Genomic DNA, 21,236 nt, shown 5'->3' on the forward strand with positions numbered 1-21,236 from the left:
CTATAATTCACTTTTGAATGTAAAATCTCAGTTAAGAATTTCTTTTGACCTTTGTAGGCCAGAAGTAGATCACAATTGCACAATATTTTTTGTAACAAGTATTAAATGTGTTTTTATAAATACTGTAAGCTTAATAAATATATCAGAAAAAACTACACATCTGAGCGCATATCTGAACATACACATCTGCATGATCCCATCCTCCTCTGCTTGCCTATAGCTGCATCATGCATGTTAAAAATGTACGATATGTTGATATGTGCACCTTCCTTCCTTCCCATCCATCCTCCTCAGCCTGTCCTTACACATCCACAGCTGCATGTTAATGATGATGTATATGTTATGATGATAAATAAGTGCATATGAGCACATCATTAACATGCAGCTATGGATGAATATAAAAAAGAAACAATATTCTGTACAATTGTCAATTTATAAATCAGCGTCTTCTCCCCATTCTCTCTTCTCCATTTCCCTTCAGCGTCCTCAGCCCACTCTCTCTCCACTTTCCTTCAGCACACGCACATAAAAACAAGCAAGTAATTTATATAATTTTCATTCTATTCATTCATAGAAATTAAAGTCTAAATAATGCTAGTCACATAACAAAACATGATTTTACAAAAATAATTCCCTGCACAGTCAAGCCTTCAAGGATTACTAGATGTCTTTCAGCAGTTCCCCTCCCTCCCTCCCCCTTACCTATGCGGCCAAGTCAAAATGATCTACCAACAATAAAATTTTAAAAACACAAAGCACGCTGTACGCAGAGAAAATGTTAATTATCATTTATATTCCGAGGGTTTTCAAAGAGGTCAAGGCAGATGACTTTATGCAATGTCACCTCAGTAACAACTATACAAAAATAGACAAATATTCCCCCTCCCTTTTTACTAAAGCGCGATAGCGGTTTTTAGCGCAGGGAGCTGGGCTGAATGCCCCACGCTGCTCTCAACGCTCATAGGCTCCCTGCGCTAAAAAACGCTATTGCGGTTTAGTAAAAGGGGGCCATAGTGCAAAATATAGACAGCATATATAAATTCTCAAAGCAGACACATTTTGATCACTAAATTGAAAATAAAACCATTTTTCCTACCTTTGGTAATTTCATTAGTCTCTGGTTGCACTTTATTCTTCTGACTGTGCATCCAATATTTCTTCCCTTCTTTCAACCTCCTGTAAGCTTCCTCTACTCCAGACCTCATTCCCTCCCCAAACTTTTTCTTTGTTTCTCTATGCCCCTTCTTTCTTTTTCTCTCTCTCCATACCCCCTTTCTTTCTGTATGTATGTTTTTCTCTCTCACCCTGCCCCCTTCTTTCTCTCTCCACACCCTCTTTCGTTCTGTATGTCTGTCTTTCTCTCTCTCTCTTTCCGTGCCCCATTTTTCTTTGTTTCACCCTGCCCCCTTTCTTTCTGGCTTCCTGTCCCCCCCCTTTCTTTCTTTCTCCCTGCCCTCCCCTATGCCACCACCATTGGGAAAATGCTGCCACCGCCACTGGGGAATAGGCTGCCACTGCCGCCATTGGGAACAGGCCAGCGCTGAGTTCGCCCTGTTTCTCTTCCCCGCGGGGCCGACCAATTCTCGACACCCGACGTCAATTCTAACGTCGGAGAGAACGTTCTAGGCCAGCCAGGCAGCGATTGGCTGGCCCAGAACGTCCTCTCCGACGTCAGAATTGACGCGAGTGGCGAGAGTTGGTCGGCCCCACAGGGAAAAGCAGGGAGAACTTGGCGCCGGCCTGTTCCCGATGGCGGCGGTGGCACTCGAGTGGCTAAAGAGCCGCAGTTTGCCGGCCTAGGGAGAACACTGGAGGGTGGCCAGCTGTGCACCCCCTTGGCATGTAAACCTGGGGCGGGGCGGACCGCCCCCCCCCTGCTATGCCACTATCTGTACCTCACTCCCTCCCTATGACCAAAAATTCTCCTTTCTTCTATTCCCCATGTACACAACCATCTCTTTCCCTCCCTTCCTCTCTCCAAAGTCCATGCCTTCTGTGTCCAAAAACGCATTCCCTCCCCCACCTCAGCATCTCTTTCCCTCCCTTCCTCTCTCCCAAGTCCATGCCTTCTGTGTCCAAAAACCCATTCCCTCCCCCACCTCAGCATCTCTTTCCCTCCCTTCCTCTCTCCCAAGTTCATGCCTTGTGTCCAAAATGCACTCCCTCCCCCTTTTGTGTTCCGCGTTTGCCTCCCAGCCCATCTTTGCAACTTTCTCAGCAAAACGGAGCTCGAGCCGAGACGCTTGTCTCCTGTTTCCCGCCTGCCCTGCCGCGCACAAATAGCCGACCAGAAGTATTTTCCGACATCAGCACTGACGTCAGAAGGCAGGCTTTGCTTAAGCCCTCCCTCCGACGTCAGCGCTGACATCGGGGAACACTTCCGATCGGCTATATGTGAGCGGCAGGGCAGGCAGGAACAGAAGACGAGCCTCGCGGCTCGAGATGTTTTGAACTCCGCGGGTCCCCCGTCCAGCTCTCTCCTGTCCACCTGGGGTGGACCGACCCCCCCCCCTATACTGTGGCCTAGGACCCTGGGGGAGCCCGGGCCCCCTGTCAGCTCCGGGCCCCTGAATGCAGGACTGGTGGTACTGCCCTGATGGCGGCCCTGACTCGATCCTCAGAGGGTTAAATTACCCAATAGTTCCAATGAGCAAAGCTCACCGAACCCGATCTTCACAGGATCCAAATGTATCTTTTTTATCTTTTGTCTATATATACTTTTTTAAATCACTTTTTCTTTTATCCATAGATTGTCAATATAGATAGTTTTTACTTAGCTTTACTTAACATTTGGATCCTGTGAAGATCGGGTTCGGTGAGCTTTGCTCATTGGAACTATTGGGTAATTTAACCCTCTGAGGATCGAGTATCTAAACTTCTCCTTATGAATTTGGAGATTAGTATAAGACTGGAATAATTTTTTCTCCTCCTATTCCAGCATCACTCTCCCTTCTCTTTCTCTTTCCTAGCCTCTCCTAGCCTAGCATCACTTTCTGTCTTTCTTGCTCTTTTAGTTCATCAGCTTTTCTGTGTCTTTCCCTCCTCTAATCCAGTATCACCCTTTCTCTCTCTTTCCTCTTTCGTAGACCAGCATCACTCTCAATTTCTCTTTACTTCTCTCTTAGTACAGTATCACCTTTCACTCTTTTTCTCTTTCTCTCTACCCCCCTCTCCTAGTCTACCATCACTCCTATCTCTCTCTCTTGCCTGGTCCAGCATAATTCCTATCACTCCTTTCTCTCTATTTCCCTTCTCCTAGTTTAACTTTACCCCCTCCCACTTTCTTCTAATCTAGTATGAATCCCCTCTCGCTTCTTCTCTTTCCTAATCATCACCCTTCCCTCTCTCTTTCTCCTCTCCTAATCAAGCATTACCCTTATTGCCCTGACAGTGCAGCACTCGGCTCTTTAGTCGTGTGGCAGCCACAAGGTCAGAAACATGGACACTCCATTGCAAGATTGCACCACTGAAGAACAACATGCACTTTCTTTTGGCAGAGGGTGTGGAACCTGTGCAAATTCACCATTGGATATTGACTCAGTATGGACCTAGCATCATGAATCAATGAAAGGTTTACGAGTGAGTAAAAAGGTTTTAAAGTGAAAAAAAACAGGTGTAACCAACGAAGGTCGTTCTGGTTGCCAATCAACATCATGCACACAAGAACACATGACAGGGCGGATGCCTTGATTAGAGAAGACCAAAGGATAACAGTGTCTCAATTGGCTGCAAAATTTGAATATCAGCTATGGATCTGAATTTGCCATAATTCATGATGACTTGGGATACAGGAAAGTCTGCACACAATGGGTTCCCAAACAGCCAGCTTAGTCATCTGTACAAGCAACAGTACGTGGAGGTTGTGACCCAGTTCCTGAGACAGTATGCAAAAGATCCGAGTATTCTTGAGAGAATTGTCACTGGTGACGAGCCATGGGTGCATCACTGCGACCCGGAGAGCAAAAGACAAAGCATGATGAAGTAAAGGAAGTAGTGCTCACCTGGCTTAGGGAGCAGTCGAAAAACTTCTTCTCTGCAGAAGCTAGTTGAATGAAACAACAAATGTGTCATCTTGCATGGGGACTGTGTGCTCACAGTTACTTCTATTAAAGCCATTAAATGTATTTTGCATTTACTTTTTGATTTACCCTCTTATATCATGTCTCATACCCTTTACATACAGGAACACACATGGCTTGTATAGCAGGCACAGTCATTTTGCAAATATGCACATACACACGGGAGGGGCTTCCACATAAAGGAAGTGGCCATTTTCGCAACTTCCATTTATGAGTGCTGGTGCTTCAACATGTAGAGGGTTCATTTTATAAACTTATGCTTATAATTGCTGCCAATTTACTAGTGAAGCTGTAACTCTTTCTTAAATTTAGAGGCAGAAGTTTAAAAACAGTGAACTCAGAATTTATTACATCTTTAATCCCTCATATAAAGTACTGGCCAAATTGTGCCTGCCTGTAGCTGGTACAAAACTCAACAATGAAAATTAAAATATACCTATTTGGACTTCCCGTTCAAAAATGGCCACTTTTTGGTCCTCAACTTTGAACATTTTGCTGGAAATATCCAAATTGGACTTAGACGTTCTGTTGAAAATGGCCTTCGATGTGTATTACTTGACTTTCTCTTTCTCTGATACTGAAAGTCCTTCCAATGTTAGACAAGCTTAGAAACAGCAGCCTCAGCTGGGAATCAAATACAGGCTTTTTCTGTCCCTTTTTCTATGATTATTTATTTAACCATTTTCATAGTCTTTCCAGGGAACTGAACAAAGTAGGATACAAAGTGGGGTTTTCCCTTGTCATGGTTTTCTGTCTCACTTCAACTTCTTTGCAATTTTCTGGTTTCATTTGAAGTTTCTTTGCAATTTAGTTTTCAGTCAACATGTCTATTTCCATTTCCATATATTTATTTAACTAGTCTTATAGCCCGTTACATTAACGGGTGCTAGAATATATGTGTGTCTGTCTTTATTTCTTTTTCTCTCTCTCCTTAGCCACTTTCTGTATTTCTGTCTTTCTTTTTCCTTGGCTGTCCACCACCACCCCTTGCCTGCTTCCCCTGTCCATTCTCCCTTCCTTTTACCTCCCCTGTGTCCACCACCACCCCTTCACTGCTCTCCTTATCCAGCAGCAGCCCTTCTCCCTTTGTTTTACCTCCCCCTGTCCAGCAGCACCTCTTTCCTTCTCCCCCTGTCCAGCAGTAGGCCTCCCTTCCTTTTTCTTCCCCCCTCCTCCTTCTTATCCCTATGATACACTTACCTTGCGCTGCCCCTAATCAGAGGTTCCCTCCGCCGACAGCCGCCTCAAGGCCCACCCAGTTGCACCCATTGGGAAAGTTCCCTCTGCCGCATCCCACACCCCTCCTGAAGCAACTTCCTTTTTTCGACCTGACTGCCGCTGCCAAAGATAAATTTAAAGGTAGGACCAGGTGGGACGCTAGACCGGGGTGGTGGATTTAGAGCCAGAGAGCCTCTCTCGATCCCCGCTTGCATATAAGGGAGCCTAAGCCGGCAAGACCGCAAGAGAGGAGCCTGCACGGACCGAACAACCCGAGCCCCGACCATCCGCTTCCCCTCCCCCTCCCCAGCTGGAAATCACCTGTGAAAAAAAAATAAAAATCCGCCGCCAAGATGGCGATCCAGGGCGTACCCGCTGGCAGCTCCTTTCCCTTCCCATGCCTGATGGCGGCCGCATGGACCGACCATCCGCTTCCCCTCCCCCTCCCCAACTAGAAATCACCTTCAGAGGCGTGGAAGGAGTCGAAGCGGAAAAAAAAAAAGCCGCCGCCGAGATGATAATTGCAAGTGTTCCAGAGCCGGCAAGCCTGCTGCGAGCTTGTTTAACTTTCCGGCGGCTCCTCTCATGATCGCCGCCTTCTCCGACGCAGGAGCAGCTCATGAGAGGAGCCACTGCAGCATCTTTTAAGTTAAAAAGATACTTCAGCCGGTAGGGCAGTATTGTGTGAGGTGGAGAGCAGGGAGGCTTGTCTGGCGCGCACGTGCACTCCTACTGCCACAGCCCGACAGATCAGGGATCAGGGAAGCACGCGGTGAGAGTGCGCATGCACGTTTAGCATTTTATTATTATAGATACTACCAATACTGCCCTTCACTATACCATGTATATTTTAATTTTCACAAATTTCATATCTCAACATTTAATAGCCTAACTTAAAACATGCAAGGAAGGCATGTGGAGCATGGGCTCATGGAATCATTTCCAACCTCCATATCAGGTCTATCTCTATGTGGGGTGTGCATGGTCAGTTACGGATGCGGAAGCTGGACACTACAGAAACAAGACATAAAGATTGACTCATTTGACTTGTGGTGCTGGAGAATGATTTTGGTTGGCCATGGACCACCAGAAGAACTAACAAATCGATTCTGAAAGAGATCAAACCAGTCATGTCACTCAAAGGCCAAATGATGAAGTTACAACTGTCTTATTTCGGTCACACCATCATTAGAGAGAGATCATTGAAGAAGGATATCAACTTTGGGAAGATCGAAGGAACCAGGCAAAGAGGGCAACCTGCAATCAGATGGCTGGACACAATGAAAACAACCATGGGGATGACACAAAACCAGACTAGCACAAAACCGATTTCTTTTTAGATCCACAATTCATCAAGTCACTAGGAATCGAGCACGAGTTGATGGCACCTGACAACAACATATTTGCATCAGGGGCACATATTTGCTTCTGGTATGCTGCTGCTGCTGAGTTACAGCTGTCCGGCCTTTACAGCACTGAAGCTGCAGTGACATACGTGAAAAGGAGATGCTGTGCCATGGAGGAAAGAGAGAAGAATGAAAAGATAATGAACTCTGGTAGAGGAGAAGGAAAAAAGGTACTGGAGCATTAGGGGGAACAGGACGAGAGATACTAGACTAGGAGAAGGTGAAAGAAAAAGAGAGAGGGGTGGTGCTAGACTAGGAGAGAAGACAGAGAGGGCAATAATAATGCTTGATTAGGAGAGGAGAAAGAGAGAGAGAAGGGTGATGATTAGGAAAAAGAAGAAGAAAGAGGGAATTCATAGTGGACTAGAAGAAAGGGGGAGGAGGTAATGTTAAACTAGGAGAAGAGAAATAGAGAGAAAAGAATGATAGGGATTATGCTGGACTAGGCAAGAAAGAAAGAAGTGATGGTGGACTAGGAGAGGGGGGTAGAGAGAAAGAGTGAAAGGTGATGCTGTACTAAGAGAGAGGTAAAGAGAGAATTATATGCACACTGTTTGTGTTCACCATCAGAGGTAAAAAGAAGAACATCCCTATTGCTTGCATAAAGAGTCTTAGGCCCCTTCCAGTGCATCCCAGGATGCACCAAGGGGAAGGCCCACCATTTTGAAGAGGCAAGCCTACCAGCAAGAGGGAGTGGGTATCCTTCCTGCTGGTCATCTAAATAAGGAATGGGGAGGAGGTCCAGGGTGTGGGAAAGGGGGGTCCAGGAGGTTAAGGCAGGAGTGGGCACCCCACCAAATTTTTTTTTTTAAAGTTCAGGTGAGGGAGATCATTAGGGGGGTCCCAGCACCTTTTTTTAAAATGTGCATCTACTATGTTACTATGTATGTGTAACCCATGCACATCTGTGTCCATTAAAATAAATAAACTACTCTTCTTGCCCAAAACAGCTGAGCAGCAGAAAGCTGCTTCGGGGCTTCCCCTGCTGGCTCTGTGCATTTGTCACTCACTTTCTCCAATGACTGATCAGATGGGATTTCTGCAAACCCCCAGGACCCTCATTTGCATGCAAAGTCTTTGAAGCATTGTGCCTGGCATAGGAGTGGGTCTTTTGTGGCATGATGGAGTGGGCATCCCTCCTGCCTTTTTTGGGGGGGAGGGAATGGGGAGGGGAGGGGATGTTTGGGGGTCACCAGGCCTACCATATGTTTTACCCATATTTGTTTCTTTCCTATTTCCTATTGTATTTCTTACTTCCCTTCCCATTGGCAATGTAAGTATTGGTATGTTAAGTCCATGTCTCTTATATTGTACTTCCCTGTTTTTAAGCTTTTTATTTGTGTATCACTTAGAAGTAAGATTAAGTGATTAATCAAATTTTAAATAAAAATTGAAACTTAAAGGTGCTCCTATAAGCCCTACCCCAAAAATAAGCCCTAGTTAGATCAACCTCCAAAGCCCCTCCCGAATGTCCCCAACACTCCCTAACTCCATCCCTGACAATAGTGCTGTCCAATTCGCTGGCAACAATGCTCTCTCCTCCCCCACCCCCCCACCCCCACCGCGCATGCCCCCTCACAGCAGAACCCCAATGACCCTCATACCGTGAGACTGACATACCTCCGCTCCAAACAGCAGCGGCGGCAGCACTCTGAACAGGCTGCTTTGCGGCCTTCCCCGCTGGGGCCTTCCCTCTGGGATGATGTTATATTTTGAGCATGTATTTCAGGTATTTTTTTATTTGACTTGTACATTTGCTAGATGTTGTGACATTGATGTTCTATCTTTGTTGCTCAATAAAAATGATTTAATCATAAATAAATAATTGACCTGTATTCTTCTCATGTGTGCCAGCATTCTGATTATATATATGCATTATTGGCACTTTCCTTATAGAATGGCACCATTTTTAAATGGTTTTACTACAGCCTCAACGAAATGATAATATTATAGTTATTTTTCTTATGCTTTTCTTATGTACTTTAGTTTTTAATTAGTTCTTCCTTCTCCTATGTTTTCTGCTATGTACTCTAGTCTTAATTATATGTGAACCGAGTCGAGCTCCACTGGGAGATGACCCAGTATATAAACCAGATTAGATTAGATTACATACTTCAGTCTAACGCTGTGAACTCATAGCTAAATCCTTTGTTGTAACTGTTTCTGTATTCCTATTTACTATTTTGCTATTTATTTATTTATCTAATCTAATCTTCAGTTTATATACCGGGTCATCTCCCGAAGGAGCACGACTCGGTTCACAATTGATTAAATTAGGATGCCATAAGAATACACCTGTGAGTGAAAGCCTAAGAGTGGAGTCGTTATTAGTGCATCATTTCAAAGACAACACTGGAATTAGGATTAAAATGTCAAATTAATTAAAAACTATAAAGATTAGGGTATACTATTGCTACAGCACTTCAGCAGGTAAGCTTTTCAAATATAGTGTAAACAACCAAGTTTTTAGATATTTCTGGAATTGTAAATACTGTCCTATCAGTCTGATGGAATCAGGAAGCCTATTCCAAATTTCAACCAGTTTAAATGCCATAGATATGCTGAGCTTCCCAGCACATTTAAAACCTCTAGAGGAAGGAAATGATAGTTTATATATTGTTGTAATCCTTGACTAACAGGATCTAGTAGTATTCCAACATAGAGGGATAGAAGGGTCAAATATTCCATAAAGGAATTTAAAGATAACACATGCACACTTGAATTGTATTCTATAGCAAACTGGTAGCCAGTGAAGTTTTCTCAGTAATGGGGATACATGATCATATTTCCTCTTTCCAAAGATAATTTTAACCGCTGTATTTTGTATCAACTGCAGCTAGTCTAAACTACCCTGTTTAATACCCAGATAGACAGAATTACAATAGTCCAACTGAGCGAGGACAGTGGACTGTACCAATAATAAATAATGTTCATGATGAAATAGCGATCTAACTTTCCTCAGCATACGCAAGCTTGCTGAGCTGCTGCCTCTGCACCCAGAGCTTGCAAGATCAAATCCCAGTGCTGCTCCTTGTGACCCTGGGCAAGTCACTTAATCCTCTAGTGCCCACCACTTTGAATGTCAGCTCTGAAATGCCAAAGCCATAAAAAAGCAATACAGTATACAAGTCCCCTTTCCCTTTTATATACCACTTGCAAACCATCAAAATGGTGTTCATTCAGGTTTAGTAGGTATTTTTCGATTTCACATACTATACAGTAAATATAATTTGTCTCTGTTAACCGCATAAGCAGATGCTGGGAACATCTGCAATAGTTAACACAGAGGGCCGATACAAAAAGAGCTACACTGGGCCCAACCACATGGTTGCTGTGGATTAAGCGTGAGCTGGGTGCACCAAGCAATGCAGAGAGGGGTTAAGCGCAGGTGTTACTTTACACAGATTGCACTAAAATGAACGCTAATAAGGCTTTTGGATATTCTACAAGCACTGCAGAGAAGTAAGCAGGGGCTTTTGACGTGCAATGACCACGTCCAGGGCAAATTTTGTGACCAGAGAATTTCATGCCCGTTTTTGAGATTTAAGTGTCAGTTTTTTCTTCTTTCATAAGCAGAAGGAAGCTTCTGTAAAGTTCAAAGGCAGACGAGAGGTAACAGACATTGGAGCCTGTTCTTCTGTGCCTAAACACCAGTGTCTGTAAAATTTTATATGCAAGCAATTTTTTTCATTGCTCATATTTACACCCAGAACAGTCACCAACATATTTTGACACTTTAAATTTTTGTTTGGATATGCGCTCAAGAAGCTGCACTTACCGTGAAAACTTTGTGCGCATGTGTCCAGCCAGCAAGCCCCGTTAGCTGCAAGGTTCATGCATGCCATCAGCTTTTTACATGGTGTGATATTATGCTCATAGAAGCCATGCATTCAGACATCCATGTGTGGCTCTACTGAGAGTCTTTCTACATTGCACCCCGCTGGGAATTATTAAAAGAGGGATGGTTAACAAGACTAAGAATGTTATAATGCCCCTGTATCGCTCCATGGTGCAACCTCATCTGGAGTATTGCGTTCAATTCTGGTCTCCTTATCTCAAGAAAGATATAATGGTGCTAGAAAAGGTTCAAAGAAGAGCGACCAAGATGGTAAAGGGGATGGAACTCCTCTCGTATGAGGAAAGACTAAAACAGTTAGGGCTCTTCAGCTTGGAAAAGAGATGGCTGAGTGGAGATATGACTGAAGTCTACACAATCCTGAGTGGAGTAGAACGGGTACAAGTGGATTGATTTTTCACTCCATCAAAAATTACAAAGACTAGGGGACACTTTTAAAATCAATAGGAGGAATTTTTTTTCACTCAGAGAATAGTTAAGCAGATAGCGTAGCTGGTTTTAAGAAAGGTTTGGACAAGTTCCTGGAGGAAAAGTCCCTAGTCTGTTATTGAGAAAGACAAGGGGGAAGCTACTGTTTGCCCTGTATCGGTAGCATGGAATATTGCTACTCCTTGGGTTTTGGCCACGTACTAGTGACATAAGCCGTGCCTCTACTGGGTCAGACCTGAGATCCATCATGCCCAGCAGTCCGCTCACATGGCGGCCCATCAGGTCCAGGACCTGTATACTAGCCCTCTATCTATACCCTTCTATCCCCTACTGGGATTGATGGACCATTGGTCTAACCCAGTAAGGCTATTCTTATGTTCTTAACTTTAGGGGGTAGAGTAGTTGAACTGCTATACCACCTTTCTCTGGTACAACCAAAGTGGTATACATTTGCTATATGCAGGAACTTTCTCTGTCCTTAGCAGGCTCACAGTCTACGTTTTGTACCTTTACCACATTTTTCTACTACTATTTACTATTTCTATAGTCCTATCAGACGCACATAGTGCTGTACACACAAGAGATGGTCCCTGCTCGAAAGAGCTTACAATTTAATTATGAAAGACAAAAATGGTGAAAGGACCCCTAAGTCTTTAGTACATAACACTGATTGCATATTATGCAATCAGTTGATTATACAATCTTTAATGAATTCACCCCATAATTTGTTGTCTGTCAGATCTAAAAGTAACTGAACATGCAAAATAATGATACAGTAATACACACACAAATGATGAGGGAAATTTCCAGGTAACGGGAAACTGCCCACCCTTCAAATAAGCCAATCACCATTCTCCAGCATGCCAAAGTGAGAAAGAGCATGACAAACTCCTGTCCTAAATGTACCTTCTCTAATGGTGGACTCAACCAAAGTGGCAGCATAGCCATCATTCAACTGGGCCTCTTCTCTCTTGAAAGGAGGAGACTGAGAGGGGACATGATCGAAACATTCAAGATAATGAAGGGAATAGACTTAGTAGATAGAGACAGGTTGTTCACCCTCTCCAAGGTAGAGAAACGAGAGGGCACTCTCTAAAGTTAAAAGGGAATAGATTCCGTACAAACGTAAGGAAGTTCTTCTTCACCCAGAGAGTGGTGGAAAACAGGAACACTCTTCCGGAGGCTGTTATAGGGGAAAACACCCTCCAGAGATTTCAAGTCAAAGTTAGACAAGTTCCTGCTGAACCAGAATGTACGCAGGTAAGGCTAGTCTCAGGAGCGGACTGCTGGGCACAATGGACCACTGGTCTGGCCCAGTAGCAGCAATTGTTATGTTCTTAAGCTTATCTTGCTCCCCTTTCTAGAAAACACTGATATGTTTCAAGTTTCAAGTTTATTAAAAATTTGATTAATCGCTTAATCCACATTCTAAGCGATTTACATATTACTAAAATTACAATAAAAGGGGAAAAATACACTGAATAAGACTGAACATACTATTGACAAAAATTTAAAAAACAAAAACAAAAAACAAAACATGAAACATGAGGAAAAGCATGGGTAAAAGTTACAATATATTTTAAAGATAGAAAAACAAGTAGGGAAAATACATAAGGAAAAGGAAAAGGCTGAATATTTCAGTAAAAGATTAGAGGTAAAAGAATTATTATTAATTAGTGTAGAAATGATTAATTAGAAAAGGCATCTTTAAAGAGAAAACTCTTCAGCTTACCTTTGAATTTTTCTATGTTTGTTTCTTCCCTTAAATAGATAGGGAGAGAATTCCAGATTTGGGGGGCTGAGACAGAAAAGATAACTTGTCGTCGAGTATTAATGAATTTAAGAGAGGGGACCGATAGCAGATGTTGTTCTGTAGATCTTAATATTCGATTAGTAGTATATGGAATCAAATATTTATGAATAAATGCTGGGGTTTTGAAAAGAAGAGTTTTATATGTAAGCAGGCATATTTTATAAGTTACACGATGTGTGACTGATAGCCAATGGGCTTCCCTAAGAAGAGGTGTCACATGGTCGAATTTCCTTGCTTTAGTAATCAATTTTATAGATGTGTTTTGAATATGTCCTCACATACTGTGTATTTAATTTAAAAAAAAAAAAACCATATGGAGGTGTCTGTCTGCATGATACTAACACAGTTTAGATACCACCTGTGGTGCAGTTTGTTTAATGAGCCTGGAGCAGATTTAACCCTACTTCTTTTACATACATCACAACTAATAGGAGACTAGATCATATCACTTATCTGCTTTTAACTTCTATTCACATCTTGTCAATCACGCCAAATAAAAGGCTCCTTTTACAAAGCCACGGTAGATGTTTCTACCGCGGGCCAGCTCATGTCGGAGCATTTACCTTGCCAGCCTGCAGCTGTACCGCAGCTTTGTAAAAGCTGGTGAAAAATTACAATACATTTAAACTGATATTAACTATATTGTCATCAAGTACACTGCTTTGCCGATATCAAAATGACATAAAAGTGCACCTGCCATTACAAAATAGACTTCAGACTTATCAGAACACATCTTTATTCTGAAATTCCACAGTATAAGAACTCCAGCAACAGCTGAAGGTCAAGAGCAAGTACAGCCTCTGGTTTTAGTTGTCCTCATGAAGGAGAAGAATTCCATAAGGTATCCAGATCATATAAGAGGGGGTGCAGAAAAGTTCTCAGTCCAACCAAGAAGGGAATGACATAGAGCCATGAAACTTACAAGTTATTCCACATAGTCACCCCTAAGTTCAACACACGTGGCACATCATGTCTGGAGTTTCTATAACCCTTCTGAAAAATATTCTGATGTCTAGTCACTGAAATACTGCTCTGCTGCTGCAATCACCTCCGAATCACTCAAAAAAATGTCACCCTTTCAAACTCTTTAAAGTTTGGAAGTAGAGCAAGATCTGGCAATAAACCCCAGCTGTGTCAAAACATCCATTGTTTTGCCAGCCTTGTGAGCAGGTGCATTGTCATGCAAGAAAAGAAATCCTTCTCCTATTTCTTTCAATGATACCTTTAATTGGCAAAACAAATTACAGGAGTATTTTGCTATAACTGTTTGGCCCCTTGGAAGTCATTACAACACCTTTCTGATCCCAAAATACTGTGGCCATGACCTTTCCTGATGACTTTTGGGTCCTGAATTCCTTCGGCCTTGGAGAACCTGAGTGCCTCCATTGTATGGACTGTTGTTTTGTTTCAGGATCATAGTGGTGAAACTATGTTTTATCAAAAGTAACTAGTCATTCCAAAAGTCTGGAAAATGCTGCAAAATCAACTTGGAAGTGTCCACTCGGTATTGTTTCTTGTCAGCATTCACACATTTGGGCACCCACTTGGCTGAAGGCTTCTGCATGCCCAGATGCTCGTAATCATATACCCAATACATTCCCTGGATATCTGTAGTGTCTTAGCAATTGTTTCAGCTATTTGCCAATTTTCCAAAATCAGGTCATGGACATGGTCAACAATTTCACGAGTTGATACTGTTTGAAGTCTCCCAGACTAGCTGCATGTTCGGTCTTGAAATCTCCACAATGAAAGTTTGAATACCACTTTTTCACTATGGAGTATGAATAGCATTTGTATGGATTTGCTTTGGAGGTTTTTTTTGTAAGAATAGGAACTTCATGACGGCTCGGAGTTCCACACTTGAAAATTCCACATTTTTCATTGACATGGTTCAATCAATGATCTGAAACAATGTCAACCTAGCATTACGATTCTGCAAATTGGCACGTTGCAAAATAAAACAATACTCTTTTCAGCTACTGTAGCAAAATAACACTCAGAACTTAGGAAGTTGGTTGGGCTCATAACTTTTCAGCACTCCCTCATTAGTTCAAGATCTGCAATCACTATATAACTGGAGAAGGCAGGTGGCATTTGCCATTAGAAGTGTGCACTATTCCAACTTGACACCTTATTGTCCGTTCTAAGTACAGTATTTAAAAAGAACATCTAAATTCGAATTATTTCTGTTTACATTTCTGTTTTATATTTCATATTTGTAAATAAACCCTTTGCTATTAGTATGTGTGGTCCTCGTAGCTTATCAATGAATAAGAATTCAGAACTCTAGGTCAGCTTTTATAAGATGTCCTACCTTGACCAGAAGGGATCAACATGATTACTGGCACCCTCACACATGGAAGCCCATTGTACAATTGGCATATCTGTACCCCACCACCACCATTATCAAGCATCTTGAAAGCATTAACAATGTATAGATGTGGATCTCACATGACGACACCATGATAAACATTGGAATACATAATTTTATGGAAGATGTCTGTAATGCAGGAAAGGCTCCATATGAGCAAACACATTATAATTGGCATCCATGAAGTCCCCTCATTACACTGGATGTTGTTACAGGTTCAGGTATAACCAGATCCAGGGAAAAGAGTAAACTCACTATCAGGCCAGAGAACTTCACAGAGTTCCTACTTCGAGCTTGGAGAGGTCCATATTTCCTACTACTTTTTCTCTCAGGGCGAACTAATAAATAGACTCCAAATTTTGTAGCAAAAAATTACTACAATCGATACACTTTCACCAGATTTATCCAAACTGAGTCTGAAATCTCCAAGCTTCCTGCATCCCCCCCAGAACAGTCCAATACATATGGCTTAAACAAACTCCTTAAGGAATATGCAAGTGAAGTTTAACAGTAGCAGGACTCTGGTTTTCTGCTTTCTGCACAGCCCACATTTATCCTCACCAGTCCTGGACTGCAACAATACTCCCCAATGTCCTTCTTTAAAATATTTACCCACAATATCCTACTGTAAAACTATCATCCTGATTTCAGTTCCTTCTTTTATAAGTTCCCAAAACCACTTCTTCCGCTCAGCACAATGTTTAATTCTCCATTCTTTCTTCATAAGTTGGCTAGTGACTAAGGCTTAGCAGCTTGCTAGCCCATAAGCCTGTGACAGACCCTCCCCCTAAAACCAATCATGGATCAGGCCCTGATGGCCTAGTGGACTTTCAAACAACCCCTTCTGGATGGGCCAGGCCCAATCCCCTAACTGCCATTGTCCCTGGTGGTCTAGTGCAGTGGTTCCCAACCCTGTCCTGGAGGACCACCAGGCCAATCGGGTTTTCAGGCTAGCCCTAATGAATATGCATGAGAGAGATTTGCAAATAATGGAAGTGAGAGGTATGCAAATCTGCTCCATGCATATTCATTAGGGCTAGCCTGAAAATCCGATTGGCCTGGTGGTCCTCCAGGACAGGGTTGGGAACCATATATCTTAGTTGTAGGAGGCAGGAGGGATCGTCTACTTCCTCCTGCCTCTGGGTCACCTTCATATGTGACATTTAGGCCCTGCCTGGTATATCCCTGGATGCACTGGCCAAGGGCAGGGCACTGCCATTTTTAAAAAGGTGGCCCAGAGGCAGGAGGGAGTAGGCAACTCTCCTGCCTCCTATGACCAAGGAGGAGTGGGGAGTCCACTAGACCACCAGGACCAGTGGTAGTTAGGGGGTATTAATATTAATTAGGCAGTCTAATGGTTCAGTAGTGGAGCTGCACTCTGCTATGAGAGAAAACTTGGACTTGATATCTAGGTCAGGTCTTCTCCTCCTTGTGTTATCTGGGGTTAGTAATGATGCAGAAGCAATAGTTACAGCTCCTAGGGAAGAGGGGGGATGAATCCCAGTCTTCATGCAACAAGCACGAAGGAAATGGGAAGACCTAAAAAAAGAAATATTTGTTAGCTTTCATAAAGATACCATCTTTAGCCATTCTACCCTGCTTATTTTTAAATCTATTTATGCTTTTTTGTGGCCTAGCTTAAGGCTACTTTTACTAAGCCACACTATAAGTTTCTACCACGGTCCAGAGCGTTAAATGCTCCGACACTAATAGGAACTCTATGAGCATCGGAGCATTTAGCACTCTGGGCCGTGGTAGAAACCTCTACCATGGCTTATTAAAACCCAGGGTTAGTCTCCTAAATTTCAGGAAAATAGGTCTGAATGTTGTCTTCTATTCACTTGTAAAACATTGTTATGGGTTACTATTTGCAGGAAATTGTCAGGCCCAGATTTTGGGGCCTATGAGATAAAACCTATGAAACATTTTTGGCCTGAGTTTGCAAATAAAATTTAATAAACATGTTAAATTATACAGTATATTATGAATAATGCAATAGACTTTGCGTGCTTGTAGTTAAAAGGATCAGAAATAGTGTTCTTATGCTATTCTGGTGTACAAAAATAGAAACTCAGATAAACAGCAAGAGCATGTTGCTTGGTAATGACATACTAAATAGTCTGAGGACTCTAAATTGGGCATCTTCAGGAGAGTGGTATACAGCAAAACCTAGTACAAGGAACTGGCATGTGAGTGTTGAAGGAAAAAGTGGGAAGAGATCAGAGGACATTACAGAATTCAAGGAGACTGTATTTAGAACTATCCATCTTCTGTGTCAGTAAAGATCTTCAAAAGGGCAGTGGGAGACAATATGGCTAGGGCCAGAAGTGAGTCCTTATGGGCCATGTTCAAAAGATTTGTGGTATAGGAAAATCTACCTCAAATCTAGCGCTGAAAAATCAGCGTGGTATGCTCAGAGTAATGAACATGCAAATTCATGCCGTGTAAAATCACGGCAGTAATTTGCTGCTCACTAATCTGAACTAATGTTCCTGTCAGTGCCTAAGCAATGATTGGCTCAGGCACTGCCAGGAAAATCAAATTTAAAACAAAAAAAGCTTCTATAGTATGCCAGCCCCTTCCCTGAGTCTGAGCAGACCCACCTGAGCCAGGCCCAACCCCCTAATACTACTGGCACTGATGGTATAGTGGACTCAGCCTCAAACCCATCCCCACCCCTAGACATGACCCGCCCTGAATCAAACACCCCACCACACTAGGCCCAACCTTCTAATTACCTTGATGGTCTAGTGAACTCTCGAACAACCCTTTCGGGATGGGTCAGGCCCAATCCTCTAACTACCATTGTCCCTGGTGGTCTAGAGTGGACTCCGCACTCCTCCATGTATCTTAGTTGTAGGAGGCAGGAGGGATCGTCTACTCCCTCCTGCCTCTGGGTCACCTTCATATATGGTACTTAGGCCCTGCCTGGTACATCCCAGGATGCACTGGCCAGGGGAGGGCGCTGCCATTTTGAAAAAGGTAGCCCAGAGGCAGAAGGCATCTCTCCTGCCTCCTACAACTAAGGAGGAGTGGGGACTCCAGTAGACCACTAGGACCAGTGGTAGTTAGGGGGCTGGACCCAGCCCAGAGAGGGGGGGAGGGAGGTCTGAGAGCAACTAGACCACCGGAACCAGTGGTAGTTAAAGGATTGGACCCAGTTGGGGGGGGGGATGGCAGAGAGCCCATCCAGTAGGGCAGGGTGGTCAGGTTAGTGGGAAAGAAGGGATGCCTTTAGATACCTCTTCTCTCAACCAACCTTCAAATCTGCTCCAGACCAGGTGTTAGTTTTCCAGAGCTTAATAGCACCATAGCCTTTTTTTTTTTTTAAACATGCATTTAAATGTGGTCTGCACTAATGGTTTCGGCGCTGACACTGAAACCAGCAGAGCATTTTGTGCACCCTAACACCAGCACTATTCTGGCGCTAATTGCCTCTAGCACCGGCATTAGGTTTTGCACATCGATCCATCAGAGAGGAGATGGAGGAAGGCATCTGACCATTGCAACCATCCTGTAGTGTTGACACTGCAATGGCTACTGTCTGAAAGCTCAAGCTCTGCATACAAACTAAATAAAGCATCTAGGCTCAAAGTTCCCTTTGCCCTTCAGCCTCTGAATACCTCCAGTGGTCTTTGTTCTCCGGGAGCCCATTGCTTGAAAATAAATTTGTGTTGTGTATAGAAAGGCAGATTTATTTTTGAAGTGCTCAAATGTGTTTCCTCTGTTATCTGCACCTATTAGTTATTCTCTTCCTCTCCTCAGTGCCCCTCCCTTTTCTTAATAATACCCTGTGAAATGATTCTTGCCGCATTGGACAGTGGGTGGGGGGGGGAAAGACTTACACGCCCCATTTAACTGATTAATTGACCTAATCAGCGCCAATAACTGACAGTTAACACCTTGAAATGGACACTAATTGGGACTAATTAAAAGTTACATGCACAACTCAGCATGATTCTGTAAAAAGTATGCACCAGTTGCAGTGCACGAATTCAGAAAAGGGGCAGACTGGGAGCATTTCTAAAAGTTATGTGCAATGCTGGCGTTAGCGTCTAGTGCGCGCGGCATTGTAGCGCACGCTATTCCGCGCGTTAATGCCCTAACACAGCTTAGTAAAAGGAACCCTAAAATACTGTATATAAAAACCAAACAAAGTTCCAACTAGATCCAAGTTTTGGCGACAGGGGACAGTATGTTCATTTTTATATAAAAGCCTCAAGACCATCAGTTGGCAGCGACATCTCCAGGGCCTCTTTTTCTTTTTGTTCTTTCACTTATTTTGAGCACTTATCGCCATCGTTTATAGAATATGGGCCTTTACGTTTACACCTGCGAGATTTGTGACCACTCTTGGTGGTGGTGATTTGAAGTTTATTTTATTAAAACAAAATTTAGCATTTTTAACATTTTGAAACATTCAAAATACTGATAGTACAATGATTCTATTATAAAGAGGTGCGACGTACTGACGCTGTGTTGTGTCAATGCCATCTCAAACTTTATAAGCACAATTATATTTATAATAATCTTTTGTATTTTTGTGAAAACATATATTTAATTATTTTTTTGTGGAGGTTTCATTTTTGATCCGGCAATAGGCTGGAATGTTAATAAGGGGAAAGAAAGACAAAGCACATCAAACTGCATATCGAACTCTGGGATTAGACCAGTCTTTAAATCACAATGATAAGGGATATGCACACCAGTTTTAAAAGAAATTGTGAGTTCAGATTCATGGATGAGCCTCTTTCAAAGGAATGGCTGCTTGCCATCAAAAGCTTTGATGGATCAATGAAAATCCAAGAAAAATCTAGTGGATATTCATGGATTGGGGGCTCACATTTTAGTAAATTCATGTTTCAGTTCTCCATGAAAATAATATTTTCATTTCACAGTGGATGTTCGGGGAATTTGAGGATGTTCTCAAGCTTGGCTTTTGAAAATTCACACGTACCTAAAGAGGGGAGCCCTTCGGCATCATTAGATAATCCCGTCCCACTGTTTTCATGTTTTGTTGAAACAAAACCTGAGACCTACCCCTCAGTACTCAGCCTACTTCCTTGCAGCTATATCGTCAATTGGTATGGAAACGTATATTCAGATATAACTGGCAGGATAGGCGCATGCCTGGTTAAATCTTGCTGGGTGACCAACAGCTGATATTCAGGGGCACTTAACTGGGCATTGCTGCTGAATATCAGCAGTTAGTGCCAGGGTGGTCCAAGGGCAGACTCAGGAGTTATATGGGCAACGGTGATATTGCCCACATAGCTAACCAGGCATGCAGGATCACATAAAAAGCAGGTCTAACTATTCCTGGTTAGCTCTGTGGGTATGTCACTAAATATCGTTCACACCTGCATAATTTCTGAGTTCCATCAAAGACCTGGTGCCAGGATGAAGAACTTAATTATAACCATACTGGACCTGACCAATGGTCCATCTAGCCCAGTATTCTGTTTTCAACAAGGCCAATCTAGAAACCCAAACAGTACTGTAGCTACCAATCTCAGAGCAAGCAGTGGCTTCCCCCATGTCTGTCTCAATAGCAGACTATGGACTTTTCCTCCAGGAACTTTTCCAAACCATTTTTAAACCCAGATATGCTAACTGCTGTTACTACATCCTCTAGCAATGAGTTCCAGAGCTTAACTATTCTTTGAGTGAAAAATTATTACCTCCTATTTGTTTTAAAAGTATTTTCATGTTATTTTATTGAGGGGGAAATTCTATTAATGGCGCCTAAGTTACTTGAAAAACGCCATTTGAAACAGCAATAAACATTGAATTTAAAGCACTTACCAGCACCTAAATTAAAGGCGCCGGAATCAGCCTCCGGGGGCGCCTGCCAGCACCTAATGCCACTATGGGCATGGCTAATGCTGGAAGCAGTGTGATTCACGGTGAAGATAGGCAGCAAAAATGTAGGCCTGGAAAACCCTGGCCTACATTTCCAATGCCTATCTTTCATGGAGGCATGATTCTCTATACGGCACCATCGCATGATTGACTCGCGATTGGCGGCCGCCAATATCAGAACCGTATAGAGAATCCGGGCCTG

Source organism: Geotrypetes seraphini, chromosome 2 (assembly GCF_902459505.1).
Source record: "Geotrypetes seraphini chromosome 2, aGeoSer1.1, whole genome shotgun sequence".
Lineage (NCBI taxonomy): Eukaryota > Metazoa > Chordata > Amphibia > Gymnophiona > Dermophiidae > Geotrypetes > Geotrypetes seraphini.